Genomic DNA, 20,845 nt, shown 5'->3' with positions numbered 1-20,845 from the left:
ATCATTTGAATAATATGCTTTATGTCGTTCAGTAATTACACGGAAAAAGGAATTTGTTCATTTTCTCTTAATCTCTAAGGCTTAGAGAGTACATGTTTCTTGTATATAATCTTTCCTAACATTTAAAGAAGCAGTTAAATAGAAGAATGATGAATGAAAGGAGAGCCATGGTGACAAATCGAGCTTTTGATACCGTTATAATCCTCCTTTTTACAGAAACTAATTCAAATCTTTAGCAGCAACACATTCATTTCCATATATACTAAAATGAGAGAGGGAAAACGAGGTTTCTGGAAACACATAAAACAGCATAAGGCTAGTGTATTATGGGACTCAGCCTGCTTAATGCGCATTTAAGCAGCGAGAGCTGGTCACTCTCCGGAAGGACCTCAAAACGAATACAATGCTACACGACTTTATTGATAGCCCCAAGTAGTATGTCCAGCCACAGGAAAAGCATCCCAGTAAATTAAATCTTCCAAAACAATTTTCAAATTGCTGTAAACTTCTTTTTGTGGATAGTATGCCTTTGGTGTGAAGGTTAAGGAAACTGATAAAACGTCTCTTTTTCCTTAAAATTACCTTAAAGTAGTATGCAGCCAGAAACTCTCTGGGCAATTCTGCAGCGAGAGGCAGCAGTCCTGAGTTCCCTTTATGCTCTGGCACCAGGCCCGAAATCATGGCATAGGAACACCTCACACAGCGAGTGCCATGGATACAAGAACTGCTCTTGCTGCCATCACGGATGACTGATGCACCCGATATTCCAAGCGCCCTGCTTTGTCCGAGGCATTTTCAGTGCATTATTTACTTTAATCCTCATAATCATTTTGTCAAGGAAGGTGGGTTTTATTCTCCCTATACAACCATGGAGGGAATCACACGCCCAGTAAGCTTAATTCGTTTCCTGAGCTGCCCTTGCATTAAGGAAGGGAAGTGCGCGATGTGATCCCAGTACTCTCCCTCTCTGTAAACTGTGGTCTTAGCCACTACATGTACTTCACTGCTGTTGAAAAGACATTTTTATATTTGATACTGATCACAATATTCAGGGCTGAAAGCATTGACAAGATGACGTTAGGGCGGTTTGATGGAAAAAGCCACTGGATATACCCAGTGTCTACCTGTCAAAAAATTACCCATACGAAATCTTTTCAGTGATTCCCTTCTTCAATATGAATTCAGAGGAGAGAGTTTTCGCTGAGATATCAAGTGCAGTAAGTCTGAACAGCAGTTGTACAAACTGCGTTTTTACACCCCTCAACTCTAAGAAGGAGACCTGCAAAACAGTTTTATGCTCACCAGCTCGGGGTGCTTTTGACTATATTTCAAGCGTTCAATCCATTATCCTTTTTCTGTCCACGCGTAGTTTGTAGACAGTTTTGTTTTATTCAGCTAGGAAAATCTACATTTGTGAAAAAACGGACAGATTATTTTTGTGTCCGAAATTCACCGGACAAATATCATTGCTTATAGTTTTCCTTTTGCCATTAATAAGAGAATAATTTCTATGCGTGCTTCATGTATTGGGGCGTCTTCTGACTCCAGGATTTCATAGAATAACAAATGGATTGTTGGGGGATATCTGAAGCTTCTATGAACAGTTTAATTCACTGAACATTCAGAACAATTGTGGGTGAGAAAAAGAAATATATCTTCCTCAATAAACTTTTCTGTTGAAGAAGGAAATGCAATTTATATCATTTGATTCCTATGCATTATGTCGTTCAGTAATTACAGAGAAAAATGAATTTGTTCTTTTTCTCGTAATCTCTAAGGCTTAGAGAGTACATGTTTCTTCAAAATAATCTTTCCTAAGATTTAAAAAAGCAGGTAAATACAAAAATGATGAATTAAAGGAGAGCAAGGGTGACAAATCGAGCTTATGATACCGTTATAATCCTCCTTTTTACAGTAACTAATTCAAATCTTTAGCAGCAACACATTCATTTCCGTTTACACTAAAGTGAGAGAGGAAAAACGTGGTTTCTGGAAACACATAAAACAGCATAAGGCTAGTGTATTATGGGACTCAGCCTGCTCTATGCGTGCGTATTTAAGCAGCGAGAGCTGGTCACTCTCCGGAAGGAACTCAAAACGAATACAATGCTAGATGATAGCCCCAAGTAGTATGTGCAGCCACAGGAAAATCATCCAAGTAAAAAAAACCTTCCAAAACAATTTTCAAATTACTTTAAACTTCTTTTTTGGGACAGTGTGATTTTGGTGTGAAGGTAAAGGAATCTGATAAAATGAGTCTTTTTCCTTAAAATTATCTTAAAGTAGTATGCAGCCTGAAACTCCCTGGGCACGTCTGCAGCGAGAGGCAGCAGTCCCGAGTGCCCTTTATGCTGTGCCACCAGGCCCGAAATCATGGCATAGGAACACCTCACACAACGGGTGCCGTGGATACCAGAACTGCTCTTGCTGCCATCACGGATGAATGAGGCACCCGACATTCCAAGAGCCATGCTTTGTCCGAGCTATTTTCAATGCATTATTTACTTGAATCCTCATAATCATTTTGTCAAGGAAGCTGGGTTTTACTCTCCCTATATTACCATGGAGGGTATCACACGCCCAGTAAGCTTAATTCGTTTCCTGAGCTGCCCTTGCATTAAGGAACGGAACTGCGCGATGTGAACCCAGTACTCTCCCTCTCTGTAACCTGTGGTCTTAGCCACTACATGTACTTCACTGCTGTTGAAAAGACATTTTTATATTTGATACTGATCACAATATTCAGGACTGAAAGCATAGTCATGATGACGTTATGGCAGGTTTGTGGACAAAGCCAATGCATATACCCGGTGTCTACAAGTCAAAAAATTACTAATACGAAATCTGTTCAGTGATTCCCTTCTTCAATATGAATTCAGAGGAGAGAGTTTTTGCTGAGATGTCAAATGCAGGCAGTTTGAACAGCAGTTGTACTTACTGCGTTTTTACACCCTACAACTCTAAGAAGGAAACCTGCAAAACAGTTTTATGCTCACCAGCTTGGGGTGCTTTTGATTAAATTTCAAGCGTTCAATCCAGTAACCTTTTTTGTCCACGCGTAATTTGTACACAGTTTTGTTTTATTCAGCTAGGAAAATCTACATTTGTCAAAAAACGGACAGATGATTTTGGTGTCCAAAATTCACCGGACAAATATCATTGTTTATAATTTTCATTTGGCATTAATAAAAGAATAATTTCTATGTGCGTTTCGTGAAATGGGACGTCTTCTGACTCCAGGGTTTCATAGAATGACAAATGGATTGTTGGGGGAAATCTGAAGCTTGTATTAAAAGTTTAATTCACTGAACATTCAGAACAATTGTGGGTGAGACAAAGAAATATATCTTCCTCAATAAACTTTTCTTTTGAAAAAGGAAAAACAAATTATATCATTTGAATAATATGCTTTATGTCGTTCAGTAATTACACGGAAAAAGGAATTTGTTCATTTTCTCTTAATCTCTAAGGCTTAGAGAGTACATGTTTCTTGTATATAATCTTTCCTAACATTTTAAGAAGCAGTTAAATAGAAGAATGATGAATGAAGGGAGAGCCATGGTGACAAATCGAGCTTTTGATACCGTTATAATCCTCCTTTTTACAGTAACTCATTCAAATCTTTAGCAGGAACACATTCATTTCCATATATACTAAAATGAGAGCGGGAAAACGTGGTTTCTGGAAACACATAAAACAGCATAAGGCTAGTGTATTATGGGACTCAGCCTGCTTAATGCGTATTTAAGTAGCGAGAGCTGGTCACTCTCCGGAAGGAACTCAAAACGAATACAATGCTACACGAATTTATTGATAGCCCCAAGTTGTATGTCCAGCCACAGGAAAAGCATCCCAGTAATTTAAATCTTCCAAAACAATTTTCAAATTGCTGTAAACTTCTTTTTTGGATAGTATGCCTTTGGTGTGAAGGTTAAGGAAACTGATAAAACGTCTCTTTTTCCTTAAAATTACCTTAAAGTAGTATGCAGCCTGAAACTCTCTGGGCAATTCTGCAGCGAGAGGCAGCAGTCCTGAGTTCCCTTTATGCTCTGGCACCAGGCCCGAAATCATGGCATAGGAACACCTCACACAGCGAGTGCCATGGATACAAGAACTGCTCTTGCTGCCATCACGGATGACTGATGCACCCGATATTCCAAGCGCCCTGCTTTGTCCGAGGCATTTTCAGTGCATTATTTACTTTAATCCTCATAATCATTTTGTCAAGGAAGGTGGGTTTTATTCTCCCTATACTACCATGGAGGGAATCACACGCCCAGTAAGCTTAATTCGTTTCCTGAGCTGCTCTTGCATTAAGGAAGGGAAGTGCGCGATGTGAACCCAGTACTCTCCCTCTCTGTAAACTGTGGTCTTAGCCACTACATGTACTTCACTGCTGTTGAAAAGACATTTTTTTATTTGATACTGACCACAATATTCAGGGCTGAAAGCATTGACAAGATGACGTTAGGGCAGTTTGATGGAAAAAGCCACTGCATATACCCAGTGTCTACCTGTCAAAAAATTACCCATACGAAATCTTTTCAGTGATTCCCTTCTTCAATATGAATTCAGAGGAGAGAGTTTTCGCTGAGATATCAAGTGCAGTAAGTCTGAACAGCAGTTGTACAAACTGCGTTTTTACACCCCTCAACTCTAAGAAGGAGACCTGCAAAACAGTTTTATGCTCACCAGCTCGGGGTGCTTTAGACTATATTTCAAGCGTTCAATCCATTATCCTTTTTCTGTCCACGCATAATTTGTAGACAGTTTTGTTTTATTCAGCTAGGAAAATCTACATTTGTGAAAAAACGGACAGATTATTTTTGTGTCCGAAATTCACCGGACAAATATCATTGCTTATAGTTTTCCTTTTGCCATTAATAAGAGAATAATTTCTATGCGTGCTTCATGTATTGGGACGTCTTCTGACTCCAGGATTTCATAGAATAACAAATGGATTGTTGGGGGATATCTGAAGCTTCTATGAACAGTTTAATTCACTGAACATTCAGAACAATTGTGGGTGAGAAAAAGAAATATATCTTCCTCAATAAACTTTTCTTTTGAAAAAGGAAATGCAATTTATATCATTTGATTCCTATGCATTATGTCGTTCAGTAATTACAGAGAAAAATGAATTTGTTCTTTTTCTCGTAATCTCTAAGGCTTAGAGAGTACATGTTTCTTCAAAATAATCTTTCCTAAGATTTAAAAAAGCAGGTAAATACAAAAATGATGAATTAAAGGAGAGCCAGGGTGACAAATCGAGCTTATGATACCGTTATAATCCTCCTTTTTACAGTAACTAATTCAAATCTTTAGCAGCAACACATTCATTTCCGTTTACACTAAAGTGAGAGAGGAAAAACGTGGTTTCTGGAAACACATAAAACAGCATAAGGCTAGTGTAGTATGGGACTCAGCCTGCTCAATGCGTGCGTATTTAAGCAGCGAGAGCTGGTCACTCTCCGGAAGGAACTCAAAACGAATACAATGATAGATAATAGCCCCAAGTAGTATGTGCAGCCACAGGAAAAGCATCCAAGTAAAAAAAATCTTCCAAAACAATTTTCAAATTGCTTTAAACTTCTTTTTTGGGACAGTATGATTTTGGTGTGAAGGTAAAGGAATCTGATAAAATGACTCCTTTTCCTTAAAATTATCTTAAAGTAGTATGCAGCCTGAAACTCCCTGGGCACGTCTGCAGCGAGAGGCAGCAGTCCCGAGTGCCCTTTATGCTGTGCCACCAGGCCCGAAATCATGGCATAGGAACACCTCACACAACGGGTGCCGTGGATACCAGAACTGCTCTTGCTGCCATCACGGATGAATGAGGCACCCGACATTCCAAGAGCCATGCTTTGTCCGAGGCATTTTCAATGCATTATTTACTTGAATCCTCATAATCATTTTGTCAAGGAAGCTGGGTTTTACTCTCCCTATATTACCATGGAGGGTATCACACGCCCAGTATGCTTAATTCGTTTCCTGAGCTGCCCTTGCATTAAGGAACGGAACTGCGCGATGTGAACCCAGTACTCTCCCTCTCTGTAACCTGTGGTCTTAGCCACTACATGTACTTAACTGCTGTTGTAAAGACATTTTTCTATTTGATACTGATCACAATATTCAGGACTGAAAGCAGAGTCATGATGACGTTATGGCAGGTTTGTGGACAAAGCCAATGCATATACCCAGTGTCTACAAGTCAAAAAATTACTAATACGAAATCTGTTCAGTGGTTCGCTTCTTCAATATGAATTCACAGGAGAGAGTTTTTGCTGAGATGTCAAATGCAGTCAGTTTGAACAGCAGTTGTACTTACTGCGTTTTTACACCCTACAACTCTAAGAAGGAAACCTGCAAAACAGTTTTATGCTCACCAGCTTGGGGTGCTTTTGATTAAATTTCAAGCGTTCAATCCATTAACCTTTTTTGTCCACGCGTAATTTGAACACAGTTTTGTTTTATTCAGCTAGGAAAATCTACATTTGTCAAAAAACGGACAGATGATTTTGGTGTCCAAAATTCACCGGACAAATATCATTATTTATAATTTTCATTTGGCATTAATAAAAGAATAATTTCTATGTGCGTTTCGTGAATTGGGACGTCTTCTGACTCCAGGGTTTCATAGAATGACAAATGGATTGTTGGGGGGAAATCTGAAGCTTGTATTAAAAGTTTAATTCACTGAACATTCAGAACAATTGTGGTTGAGACAAAGAAATATATCTTCCTCAATAAACTTTTCTTTTGAAAAAGGAAAAACAAATTATTTGAATCATTTGAATAATATGCTTTATGTCGTTCAGTAATTACACGGAAAAAGGAATTTGTTCTTTTTCTCTTAATCTCTAAGGCTTAGAGAGTACATGTTTCTTGTATATAATCTTTCCTAACATTTAAAGAGGCAGCTAAATAGAAGAATGATGAATTAAAGGAGAGCCATGGTGACAAATCGAGCTTTTGATACCGTTATAATCCTCCTTTTTACAGTAACTCATTCAAATCTTTAGCAGCAACACATTCATTTCTATATATACTAAAATGGAGAGGAAAAACGAGGTTTCTGGAAACACATAAAACAGCATAAGGCTAGTGTATTATGGGACTCAGCCTACTTAATGCGTATTTAAGCAGCGAGAGCTGGTCACTCTACGGAAGGAACTCAAAACGAATACTATGCTACAAGACTTTATTGATAGCCCCAAGTAGTATGTCCAGCCACAGGAAAAGCATCCCAGTAAATTAAATCTTCCAAAACAATTTTCAAATTCCTGTAAACTTCTTTTTTGGATAGTATGCCTTTGGTGTGAAGGTTAAGGAAACTGATAAAATGTCTCTTATTCCTTTAAATTACCTTAAAGTAGTATGCAGCCTGAAAGTCAATGGGCAATTCTGCAGAGAGAGGCAGCAGCCCTGAGTTCCCTTTTTGCTCTGGCACCAGGCCCGAAATCATGGCATAGGAACACCTCACACAACGAGTGCCATGGATACAAGAACTGCTCTTGCTGCCATCACGGATGACTGATGCACCCGATATTCCAAGCGCCCTGCTTTGTCCGAGGCATTTTCAGTGCATTATTTACTTTAATCCTCATAATCATTTTGTCAAGGAAGGTGGGTTTTCTTCTCCCTATACTACCATGGAGGGAATCACACGCCCAGTAAGCTTAATTCGTTTCCTGAGCTTCCCTTGCATTTTAGGAAGGGAAGTGCGCGATGTGAACCCAGTACTCTCCCTCTCTGTAAACTGTGGTCTTAGCCACTACATGTACTTCACTGCTGTTGGAAAGACATTTTTATATTTGATAGTGATCACAATATTCAGCGCTGAAAGCATTGACAAGATCACGTTAGTGCAGTTTGATGGAAAAATGCCACTGCATATACCCAGTGTCTACCTGTCAAAAATTTACCCATACGTAATCTTTTCAGTGATTCCCTTCTTCAATGTGAATTCAGAGGAGAGAGTTTTCGCTGAGATATCAAGTGCAGTAAGTCTGAACAGCAGTTGTACAAACTGCGTTTTTACACCCCTCAACTCTATGAAGGAGACCTGCAAAACAGTTTTATGCTCACCAGCTCGGGGTGCTTTTGACTATTTTTCAAGCGTTCAATCCATTATCCTTTTTTTTTCCACGCGTAATTTGTAGACAGCTTTTGTTTTATTCAGCTAGGAAAATCTACATTTGTGAAAAAACGGACAGATTATTTTTGTGTCCGAAATTCACCGGACAAATATCATTGCTTATAGTTTTCGTTTTGCCGTTAATAAGAGTAATTTCTATGCGTGCTTCATGTATTGGGACGTCTTCTGACTCCAGGATTTCATAGAATAACAAATGGATTGTTGGGGGATATCTGAAGCTTCTATGAACAGTTTAATTCACTGAACATTCAGAACAATTGTGTATGAGAAAAAGAAATATATCTTCCTCAATAAACTTTTCTTTTAAAAAGGAAAGGCAATTTATATCATTTGATTCCTATGCATTATGTCGTTCAGTAATTACAGAGAAAAATGAATTTGTTCTTTTTCTCGTAATCTCTAAGGCTTAGAGAGTACATGTTTCTTCAAAATAATCTTTCCTAAGACTTAAAAAAGCAGGTAAATACAAAAATGATGAATTAAAGGAGAGCCAGGGTGACAAATCGAGCTTATGATACCGTTATAATCCTCCTTTTTACAGTAACTAATTCAAATCTTTAGCTGCAACACATTCATTTCCATTTACACTAAAGTGAGAGAGGAAAAACGTGGTTTCTGGAAACACATAAAACAGCATAAGGCTAGTGTAGTATGGGACTCAGCCTGCTCAATGCGTGCGTATTTAAGCAGCGAGAGCTGGTCACTCTCCGGAAGGAACTCAAAACGAATACAATGCTAGATGATAGCCCCAAGTAGTATGTGCAGCCACAGGGAAAGCATCCAAGTAAAAAAAATCTTCCAAAACAATTTTCAAATTGCTTTAAACTTCTTTTTTGGGACAGTAGGATTTTGGTGTGAAGGTAAAGGAATCTGATAAAATGACTCTTTTTCCTTAAAATTATCTTAAAGTAGTATGCAGCCTGAAACTCCCTGGGCACGTCTGCAGCGAGAGGCAGCAGTCCCGAGTGCCCTTTATGCTGTGCCACCAGGCCCGAAATCATGGCATAGGAACACCTCACACAACGGGTGCCGTGGATACCAGAACTGCTCTTGCTGCCATCACGGATGAATGAGGCACCCGACATTCCAAGAGCCATGCTTTGTCCGAGGCATTTTCAATGCATTATTTACTTGAATCCTCATAATCATTTTGTCAAGGAAGCTGGGTTTTACTCTCCCTATATTACCATGGAGGGTATCACACGCCCAGTAAGCTTAATTCGTTTCCTGAGCTGCCCTTGCATTAAGGAACGGAACTGCGCGATGTGAACCCAGTACTCTCCCTCTCTGTAACCTGTGGTCTTAGCCACTACATGTACTTCACTGCTGTTGAAAAGACATTTTTATATTTGATACTGATCACAATATTCAGGACTGAAAGCATAGTCATGATGACGTTATGGCAGGTTTGTGGACAAAGCCAATGCATATACCCGGTGTCTACAAGTCAAAAAATTACTAATACGAAATCTGTTCAGTGATTCCCTTCTTCAATATGAATTCAGAGGAGAGAGTTTTTGCTGAGATGTCAAATGCAGGCAGTTTGAACAGCAGTTGTACTTACTGCGTTTTTACACCCTACAACTCTAAGAAGGAAACCTGCAAAACAGTTTTATGCTCACCAGCTTGGGGTGCTTTTGATTAAATTTCAAGCGTTCTATCCATTAACCTTTTTTGTCCACGCGTAATTTGTACACAGTTTTGTTTTATTCAGCTAGGAAAATCTACATTTGTCAAAAAACGGACAGATGATTTTGGTGTCCAAAATTCACCGGACAAATATCATTGTTTATAATTTTCACTTGGCATTAATAAAAGAATAATTTCTATGTGCGTTTCGTGAAATGGGACGTCTTCTGACTCCAGGGTTTCATAGAATGACAAATGGATTGTTGGGGGAAATCTGAAGCTTGTATTAAAAGTTTAATTCACTGAACATTCAGAACAATTGTGGGTGAGACAAAGAAATATATCTTCCTCAATGAACTTTTCTTTTGAAAAAGGAAAAACAAATTATATCATTTGAATAATATGCTTTATGTCGTTCAGTAATTACACGGAAAAAGGAATTTGTTCTTTTTCTCTTAATCTCTAAGGCTTAGAGAGTACATGTTTCTTGTATATAATCTTTCCTAACATTTAAAGAAGCAGCTAAATAGAAGAATGATGAATGAAAGGAGAGCCATGGTGACAAATCGAGCTTTTGATACCGTTATAATCCTCCTTTTTACAGTAACTCATTCAAATCTTTAGCAGCAACACATTCATTTCCATATATACTAAAATGAGAGAGGGAAAACGTGGTTTCTGGAAACACATAAAACAGCATAAGGCTAGTGTATTATGGGACTCAGCCTGCTTAATGCGCATTTAAGCAGCGAGAGCTGGTCACTCTCCAGAAGGACCTCAAAACGAATACAATGCTACACGACTTTAATGATAGCCCCATGTAGTATGTCCAGCCACAGGAAAAGCATCCCAGTAAACTAAATCTTCCAAAACAATTTTCAAATTGCTGTAAACTTCTTTTTTGGATAGTATGCCTTTGGTGTGAAGGTTAAGGAAACTGATAAAACGTCTCTTTTTCCTTAAAATTACCTTAAAGTAGTATGCAGCCTGAAACTCTCTGGGCAATTCTGCAGCGAGAGGCAGCAGTCCTGAGTTCCCTTTATGCTCTGGCACCAGGCCCGAAATCATGGCATAGGAACACCTCACACAGCGAGTGCCATGGATACAAGAACTGCTCTTGCTGCCATCACGGATGACTGATGCACCCGATATTCCAAGCGCCCTGCTTTGTCCGAGGCATTTTCAGTGCATTATTTAGTTTAATCCTCATAATCATTTTGTCAAGGAAGGTGGGTTTTATTCTCCCTATACTACCATGGAGGGAATCACACGCCCAGTAAGCTTATTTCGTTTCCTGAGCTTCCCTTGCATTAAGGAACGGAAGTGCGCGATGTGAACCCAGTACTCTCCCTCTCTGTAAACTGTGGTCTTAGCCACTACATGTACTTCACTGCTGTTGAAAAGACATTTTTATATTTGATACTGATCACAATATTCAGGGCTGAAAGCATTGACAAGATGACGTTAGGGCAGTTTGATGGAAAAAGCCACTGCATATACCCAGTGTCTACCTGTCAAAAAATTACCCATACGAAATCTTTTCAGTGATTCCCTTCTTCAATATGAATTCAGAGGAGAGAGTTTTCGCTGAGATATCAAGTGCAGTAAGTCTGAACAGCAGTTGTACAAACTGCGTTTTTACACCCCTCAACTCTAAGAAGGAGACCTGCAAAACAGTTTTATGCTCACCAGCTCGGGGTGCTTTTGACTATATTTCAAGCGTTCAATCCATTATCCTTTTTCTGTCCACGCGTAATTTGTAGACAGCTTTTGTTTTATTCAGCTAGGAAAATCTACATTTGTGAAAAAACGGACAGATTATTTTTGTGTCCGAAATTCACCGGACAAACATCATTGCTTATAGTTTTCCTTTTGCCATTAATAAGAGAATAATTCCTATGCGTGCTTCATGTATTGGGACGTCTTCTGACTCCAGGATTTCATAGAATAACAAATGGATTGTTGGGGGATATCTGAAGCTTCTATGAACAGTTTAATTCACTGAACATTCAGAACAATTGTGGGTGAGAAAAAGAAATATATCTTCCTCAATAAACTTTTCTTTTGAAAAAGGAAATGCAATTTATATCATTTGATTCCTATGCATTATGTCGTTCAGTAATTACAGAGAAAAATGAATTTGTTCTTTTTCTCGTAATCTCTAAGTCTTAGAGAGTACATGTTTCTTCAAAATAATCTTTCCTAAGATTTAAAAAAGCAGGTAAATACAAAAATGATGAATTAAAGGAGAGCCAGGGTGACAAATCGAGCTTATGATACCGTTATAATCCTCCTTTTTACAGTAACTAATTCAAATCTTTAGCAGCAACACATTCATTTCTGTTTACACTAAAGTGAGAGAGGAAAAACGTGGTTTCTGGAAACACATAAAACAGCATAAGGCTAGTGTATTATGGGACTCAGCCTGCTCTATGCGTGCGTATTTAAGCAGCGAGAGCTGGTCACTCTCCGGAAGGAACTCAAAACGAATACAATGCTAGATGATAGCCCCAAGTAGTATGTGCAGCCACAGGAAAAGCATCCAAGTAAAAAAAACCTTCCAAAACAATTTTCAAATTGCTTTAAACTTCTTTTTTGGGACAGTGTGATTTTGGTGTGAAGGTAAAGGAATCTGATAAAATGAGTCTTTTTCCTTAAAATTATCTTAAAGTAGTATGCAGCCTGAAACTCCCTGGGCACGTCTGCAGCGAGAGGCAGCAGGCCCGAGTGCCCTTTATGCTGTGCCACCAGGCCCGAAATCATGGCATAGGAACACCTCACACAACGGGTGCCGTGGATACCAGAACTGCCCTTGCTGCCATCACGGATGAATGAGGCACCCGACATTCCAAGAGCCATGCTTTGTCCGAGGCATTTTCAATGCATTATTTACTTGAATCCTCACAATCATTTTGTCAAGGAAGGTGGGTTTTACTCTCCCTATATTACCATGGAGGGTATCACACTCCCAGTAACCTTAATTCGTTTCCTGAGCTGCCCTTGCATTAAGGAACGGAACTGCGCGATGTGAACCCAGTACTCTCCCTCTCTGTAACCTGTGGTCTTAGCCACTACATGTACGTCACTGCTGTTGAAAAGACATTTTTATATTTGATACTGATCACAATATTCAGGACTGAAAGCATAGTCATGATGACGTTATGGCAGGTTTGTGGACAAAGCCAATGCATATACCCCGTGTCTACAAGTCAAAAAATTACTAATACGAAATCTGTTCAGTGATTCCCTTCTTCAATATGAATTCAGAGGAGAGAGTTTTTGCTGAGATGTCAAATGCAGGCAGTTTGAACAGCAGTTGTACTTACTGCGTTTTTACACCCTACAACTCTAAGAAGGAAACCTGCAAAACAGTTTTATGCTCACCAGCTTGGGGTGCTTTTCATTAAATTTCAAGCGTTCAATCCATTAACCTTTTTTGTTCACGCGTAATTTGTACACAGTTTTGTTTTATTCAGCTAGGAAAATCTACATTTGTCAAAAAACGGACAGATGATTTTGGTGTCCAAAATTCACCGGACAAATATCATTGTTTATAATTTTCACTTGGCATTAATAAAAGAATAATTTCTATGTGCGTTTCGTGAATTGGGACGTCTTCTGACTCCAGGGTTTCATAGAATGACAAATGGATTGTTGGGGGAAATCTGAAGCTTGTATTAAAAGTTTAATTCACTGAACATTCAGAAAAATTGTGGGTGAGACAAAGAAATATATCTTCCTCAATGAACTTTTCTTTTGAAAAAGGAAAAACAAATTATATCATTTGAATAATATGCTTTATGTCGTTCAGTAATTACACGGAAAAAGGAATTGGTTCTTTTTCTCTTAATCTCTAAGGCTTAGAGAGTACATGTTTCTTGTGTATAATCTTTCCTAACATTTAAAGAAGCAGTTAAATAGAAGAATGATGAATGAAAGGAGAGCCATGGTGACAAATCGAGCTTTTGATACCGTTATAATCCTCCTTTTTACAGTAACTCATTCAAATCTTTAGCAGCAACACATTCATTTCCATATATAATAAAATGAGAGAGGGAAAACGTGGTTTCTGGAAACACATAAAACAGCATAAGGCTAGTGTATTATGGGACTCAGCCTGCTTAATGCGCATTTAAGCAGCGAGAGCTGGTCACTCTCCGGAAGGACCTCAAAACGAATACAATGCTACACGACTTTATTGATAGCACCAAGTAGTATGTCCAGCCACAGGAAAAGCATCCCAGTAAATTAAATCTTCCAAAACAATTTTCAAATTGCTGTAAACTTCTTTTTTGGATAGTATGCCTTTGGTGTGAAGGTTAAGGAAACTGATAAAACGTCTCTTTTTCCTTAAAATTACCTTAAAGTAGTATGCAGCCTGAAACTCTCTGGGCAATTCTGCAGCGAGAGGCAGCAGTCCTGAGTTCCCTTTATGCTCTGGCACCAGGCCCGAAATCATGGCATAGGAACACCTCACACAGCGAGTGCCATGGATACAAGAACTGCTCTTGCTGCCATCACGGATGACTGATGCACCCGATATTCCAAGCGCCCTGCTTTGTCCGAGGCATTTTCAGTGCATTATTTACTTTAATCCTCATAATCATTTTGTCAAGGAAGGTGGGTTTTATTCTCCCTATACTACCATGGAGGGAATCACACGCCCAGTAAGCTTAATTCGTTTCCTGAGCTTCCCTTGCATTAAGGAACGGAAGTGCGCGATGGGAACCCAGTACTCTCCCTCTCTGTAAACTGTGGTCTTAGCCACTACATGTACTTCACTGCTGTTGAAAAGACATTTTTATATTTGATACTGATCACAATATTCAGGGCTGAAAGCATTGACAAGATGACGTTAGGGCAGTTTGATGGAAAAAGCCACTGCATATACCCAGTGTCTACCTGTCAAAAAATTACCCATACGAAATCTTTTCAGTGATTCCCTTCTTCAATATGAATTCAGAGGAGAGAGTTTTCGCTGAGATATCAAGTGCAGTAAGTCTGAACAGCAGTTGTACAAACTGCGTTTTTACACCCCTCAACTCTAAGAAGGAGACCTGCAAAACAGTTTTATGCTCACCAGCTCGGGGTGCTTTTGACTATATTTCAAGCGTTCAATCCATTATCCTTTTTCTGTCCACGCGTAATTTGTAGACAGCTTTTGTTTTATTCAGCTAGGAAAATCTACATTTGTGAAAAAACGGACAGATTATTTTTGTGTCCGAAATTCACCGGACAAATATCATTGCTTATAGTTTTACTTTTGCATTAATAAGAGAATAATTCCTATGCGTGCTTCATGTATTGGGACGTCTTCTGACTCCAGGATTTCATAGAATAACAAATGGATTGTTGGGGGATATCTGAAGCTTCTATGAACAGTTTAATTCACTGAACATTCAGAACAATTGTGGGTGAGAAAAAGAAATATATCTTCCTCAATAAACTTTTCTTTTGAAAAAGGAAATGCAATTTATATCATTTGATTCCTATGCATTATGTCGTTCGGTAATTACAGAGAAAAATGGATTTGTTCTTTTTCTCGTAATCTCTCAGGCTTAGAGAGTACATGTTTCTTCAAAATAATCTTTCCTAAGATTTAAAAAAGCAGGTAAATACAAAAATGATGAATTAAAGGAGAGCCAGGGTGACAAATCGAGCTTATGATACCGTTATAATCCTCCTTTTTACAGTAACTAATTCAAATCTTTAGCAGCAACACATTCATTTCCATTTACACTAAAGTGAGAGAGGAAAAACGTGGTTTCTGGAAACACGTAAAACAGCATAAGGCTAGTGTATTATGGGACTCAGCCTGCTCTATGCGTGCGTATTTAAGCAGCGAGAGCTGGTCACTCTCCGGAAGGAACTCAAAACGAATACAATGCTAGATGATAGCCCCAAGTAGTATGTGCAGCCACAGGAAAAGCATCCAAGTAAAAAAAACCTTCCAAAACAATTTTCAAATTGCTTTAAACTTCTTTTTTGGGACAGTATGATTTTGGTGTGAAGGTAAAGGAATCTGATAAAATGACTCTTTTTCCTTAAAATTATCTTAAAGTAGTATGCAGCCTGAAACTCCCTGGGCACGTCTGCAGCGAGAGGCAGCAGTCCCGAGTGCCCTTTATGCTGTGCCACCAGGCCCGAAATCATGGCATAGGAACACCTCACACAACGGGTGCCGTGGATACCAGAACTGCTCTTGCTGCCATCACGGATGAATGAGGCACCCGACATTCCAAGAGCCATGCTTTGTCCGAGGCATTTTCAATGCATTATTTACTTGAATCCTCATAATCATTTTGTCAAGGAAGCTGGGTTTTACTCTCCCTATATTACCATGGAGGGTATCACACGCCCAGTAAGCTTAATTCGTTTCCTGAGCTGCCCTTGCATTAAGGAACGGAACTGCGCGATGTGAACCCAGTACTCTCCCTCTCTGTAACCTGTGGTCTTAGCCACTACATGTACTTCACTGCTGTTGAAAAGACATTTTTATATTTGATACTGATCACAATATTCAGGACTGAAAGCATAGTCATGATGACGTTATGGCAGGTTTGTGGACAAAGCCAATGCATATACCCGGTGTCTACAAGTCAAAAAATTACTAATACGAAATCTGTTGAGTGATTCCCTTCTTCAATATGAATTCAGAGGAGAGAGTTTTTGCTGAGATGTCAAATGCAGGCAGTTTGAACAGCAGTTGTACTTACTGCGTTTTTACACCCTACAACTCTAAGAAGGAAACCTGCAAAACAGTTTTATGCTCACCAGCTTGGGGTGCTTTTGATTAAATTTCAAGCGTTCAATCCATTAACCTTTTTTGTCCACGCGTAATTTGTACACAGTTTTGTTTTATTCAGCTAGGAAAATTTACATTTGTCAAAAAACGGACAGATGATTTTGGTGTCCAAAATTCACCGGACAAATATCATTGTTTATAATTTTTGTTTGGCATTAATAAAAGAATAATTTCTATGTGCGTTTCGTGAATTGGGACGTCTTCTGACTCCAGGGTTTCATAGAATGACAAATGGATTGTTGGGGGAAATCTGAAGCTTGTATTAAAAGTTTAATTCACTGAACATTCAGAACAATTGTGGGTGAGACAAAGAAATATATCTTCCTCAATGAACTTTTCTTTTGAAAAAGGAAAAACAAATTATATCATTTGAATAATATGCTTTATGTCGTTCAGTAATTACACGGAAAAAGGAATTTGTTCTTTTTCTCTTAATCTCTAAGGCTTAGAGAGTACATGTTTCTTGTATATAATCTTTCCTAACATTTAAAGAAGCAGCTAAATAGAAGAATGATGAATGAAAGGAGAGCCATGGTGACAAATCGAGCTTTTGATACCGTTATAATCCTCCTTTTTACAGTAACTCATTCAAATCTTTAGCAGCAACACATTCATTTCCATATATACTAAAATGAGAGAGGGAAAAACGTGGTTTCTGGAAACACATAAAACAGCATAAGGCTAGTGTATTATGGGACTCAGCCTGCTTAATGCGCATTTAAGCAGCGAGAGCTGGTCACTCTCCAGAAGGACCTCAAAACGAATACAATGCTACACGACTTTATTGATAGCCCCATGTAGTATGTCCAGCCACAGGAAAAGCATCCCAGTAAACTAAATCTTCCAAAACAATTTTCAAATTGCTGTAAACTTCTTTTTTGGATAGTATGCCTTTGGTGTGAAGGTTAAGGAAACTGATAAAACGTCTCTTTTTCCTTAAAATTACCTTAAAGTAGTATGCAGCCTGAAACTCTCTGGGCAATTCTGCAGCGAGAGGCAGCAGTCCTGAGTTCCCTTTATGCTCTGGCACCAGGCCCGAAATCATGGCATAGGAACACCTCACACAGCGAGTGCCATGGATACAAGAACTGCTCTTGCTGCCATCACGGATGACTGATGCACCCGATATTCCAAGCGCCCTGCTTTGTCCGAGGCATTTTCAGTGCATTATTTACTTTAATCCTCATAATCATTTTGTCAAGGAAGGTGGGTTTTATTCTCCCTATACAACCATGGAGGGAATCACACGCCCAGTAAGCTTAATTCGTTTCCTGAGCTGCCCTTGCATTAAGGAAGGGAAGTGCGCGATGTGAACCCAGTACTCTCCCTCTCTGTAAACTGTGGTCTTAGCCACTACATGTACTTCACTGCTGTTGAAAAGACATTTTTATATTTTGATAATGATCACAGTATTCAGGGCTGAAAGCATTGACATGATGACGTTAGGGCGGTTTGATGGAAAAAGCCACTGGATATACCCAGTGTCTACCTGTCAAAAAATTACCCATACGAAATCTTTTCAGTGATTCCCTTCTTCAATATGAATTCAGAGGAGAGAGTTTTCGCTGAGATATCAAGTGCAGTAAGTCTGAACAGCAGTTGTACAAACTGCGTTTTTTACACCCCTCAACTCTAAGAAGGAGACCTGCAAAACAGTTTTATGCTCACCAGCTCGGGGTGCTTTTGACTATATTTCAAGCGTTCAATCCATTATCCTTTTTCTGTCCACGCGTAGTTTGTAGACAGTTTTGTTTTATTCAGCTAGGAAAATCTACATTTGTGAAAAAAACGGACAGATTATTTTTGTGTCCGAAATTCACCGGACAAATATCATTGCTTATAGTTTTCCTTTTGCCATTAATAAGAGAATAATTTCTATGCGTGCTTCATATATTCGGGCGTCTTCTGACTCAGGATTTCATAGAATAACAAATGGATTGTTGGGGGATATCTGAATCTTCTATGAACAGTTTAATTCACTGAACATTCAGAACAATTGTGGGTGAGAAAAAGAAATATATCTTCCTCAATAAACTTTTCTTTGAAAAAGGAAATGCAATTTATATCATTTGATTCCTATGCATTATGTCGTTCAGTAATTACAGAGAAAAATGAATTTGTTCTTTTTCTCGTAATCTCTAAGTCTTAGAGAGTACATGTTTCTTCAAAATAATCTTCCTAAGATTTAAAAAAGCAGGTAAATACAAAAATGATGAATTAAAGGAGAGCCAGGGTGACAAATCGAGCTTATGATACCGTTATAATCCTCCTTTTTACAGTAACTAATTCAAATCTTTAGCAGCAACACATTCATTTCCATTTACACTAAAGTGAGAGAGGAAAAACGTGGTTTCTGGAAACACATAAAACAGCATAAGGCTAGTGTATTATGGGACTCAGCCTGCTCAATGCGTGCGTATTTAAGCAGCGAGAGCTGGTCACTCTCCGGAAGGAACTCAAAACGAATACAATGCTAGATGATAGCCCCAAGTAGTGTGTGCAGCCACAGGAAAAGCATCCAAGTAAAAAAAATCTCCCAAAACAATTTTCAAATTGCTTTAAACTTCTTTTTTGGGACAGTGTGATTTTGGTGTGAAGGTAAAGGAATCTGATAAAATGACTCTTTTTCCTTAAAATTATCTTAAAGTAGTATGCAGCCTGAAACTCCCTGGGCACGTCTGCAGCGAGAGGCAGCAGTCCCGAGTGCCCTTTATGCTGTGCCACCAGGCCCGAAATCATGGCATAGGAACACCTCACACAACGGGTGCCGTGGATACCAGAACTGCTCTTGCTGCCATCACGGATGAATGAGGCACCCGACATTCCAAGAGCCATGCTTTGTCCGAGGCATTTTCAATGCATTATTTACTTGAATCCTCATAATCATTTTGTCAAGGAAGCTGGGTTTTACTCTCCCTATATTACCATGGAGGGTATCACACGCCCAGTAAGCTTAATTCGTTTCCTGAGCTGCCCTTGCATTAAGGAACGGAACTGCGCGATGTGAACCCAGTACTCTCCCTCTCTGTAACCTGTGGTCTTAGCCACTACATGTACTTCACTGCTGTTGAAAAGACATTTTTATATTTGATACTGATCACAATATTCAGGACTGAAAGCATAGTCATGATGACGTTATGGCAGGTTTGTGGACAAAGCCAATGCATATACCCGGTGTCTACAAGTCAAAAAATTACTAATACGAAATCTGTTCAGTGATTCCCTTCTTCAATATGAATTCAGAGGAGAGAGTTTTTGCTGAGATGTCAAATGCAGGCAGTTTGAACAGCAGTTGTACTTACTGCGTTTTTACACCCTACAACTCTAAGAAGGAAACCTGCAAAACAGTTTTATGCTCACCAGCTTGGGGTGCTTTTGATTAAATTTCAAGCGTTCAATCCATTAACCTTTTTTGTCCACGCGTAATTTGTACACAGTTTTGTTTTATTCAGCTAGGAAAATCTACATTTGTCAAAAAACGGACAGATGATTTTGGTGTCCAAAATTCACCGGACAAATATCATTGTTTATAATTTTCATTTGGCATTAATAAAAGAATAATTTCTATGTGCGTTTCGTGAATTGGGACGTCTTCTGACTCCAGGGTTTCATAGAATGACAAATGGATTGTTGGGGGAAATCTGAAGCTTGTATTAAAAGTTTAATTCACTGAACATTCAGAACAATTGTGGGTGAGACAAAGAAATATATCTTCCTCAATAAACTTTTCTTTTGAAAAAGGAAAAACAAATTATATCATTTGAATAATATGCTTTATGTCGTTCAGTAATTACACGGAAAAAGGAATTTGTTCTTTTTCTCTTAATCTCTAAGGCTTAGAGAGTACATGTTTCTTGTATATAATCTTTCCTAACATTTAAAGAAGCAGCTAAATAGAAGAATGATGAATGAAAGGAGAGCCATGGTGACAAATCGAGCTTTTGATACCGTTATAATCCTCCTTTTTACAGTAACTCATTCAAATCTTTAGCAGCAACACATTCATTTCCATATATACTAAAATGAGAGAGGGAAAACGTGGTTTCTGGAAACACATAAAACAGCATAAGGCTAGTGTATTATGGGACTCAGCCTGCTTAATGCGCATTTAAGCAGCGAGAGCTGGTCACTCTCCGGAAGGACCTCAAAACGAATACAATGCTACACGACTTTATTGATAGCCCCAAGTAGTATGTCCAGCCACAGGAAAAGCATCCCAGTAAATTAAATCTTCCAAAACAATTTTCAAATTG

Source organism: Manis javanica, chromosome 1, assembly GCF_040802235.1.
Source record: "Manis javanica isolate MJ-LG chromosome 1, MJ_LKY, whole genome shotgun sequence".
Classification (NCBI taxonomy): Eukaryota; Metazoa; Chordata; class Mammalia; order Pholidota; family Manidae; genus Manis; species Manis javanica.
Note: the sequence above shows the minus strand (reverse complement) of the source record.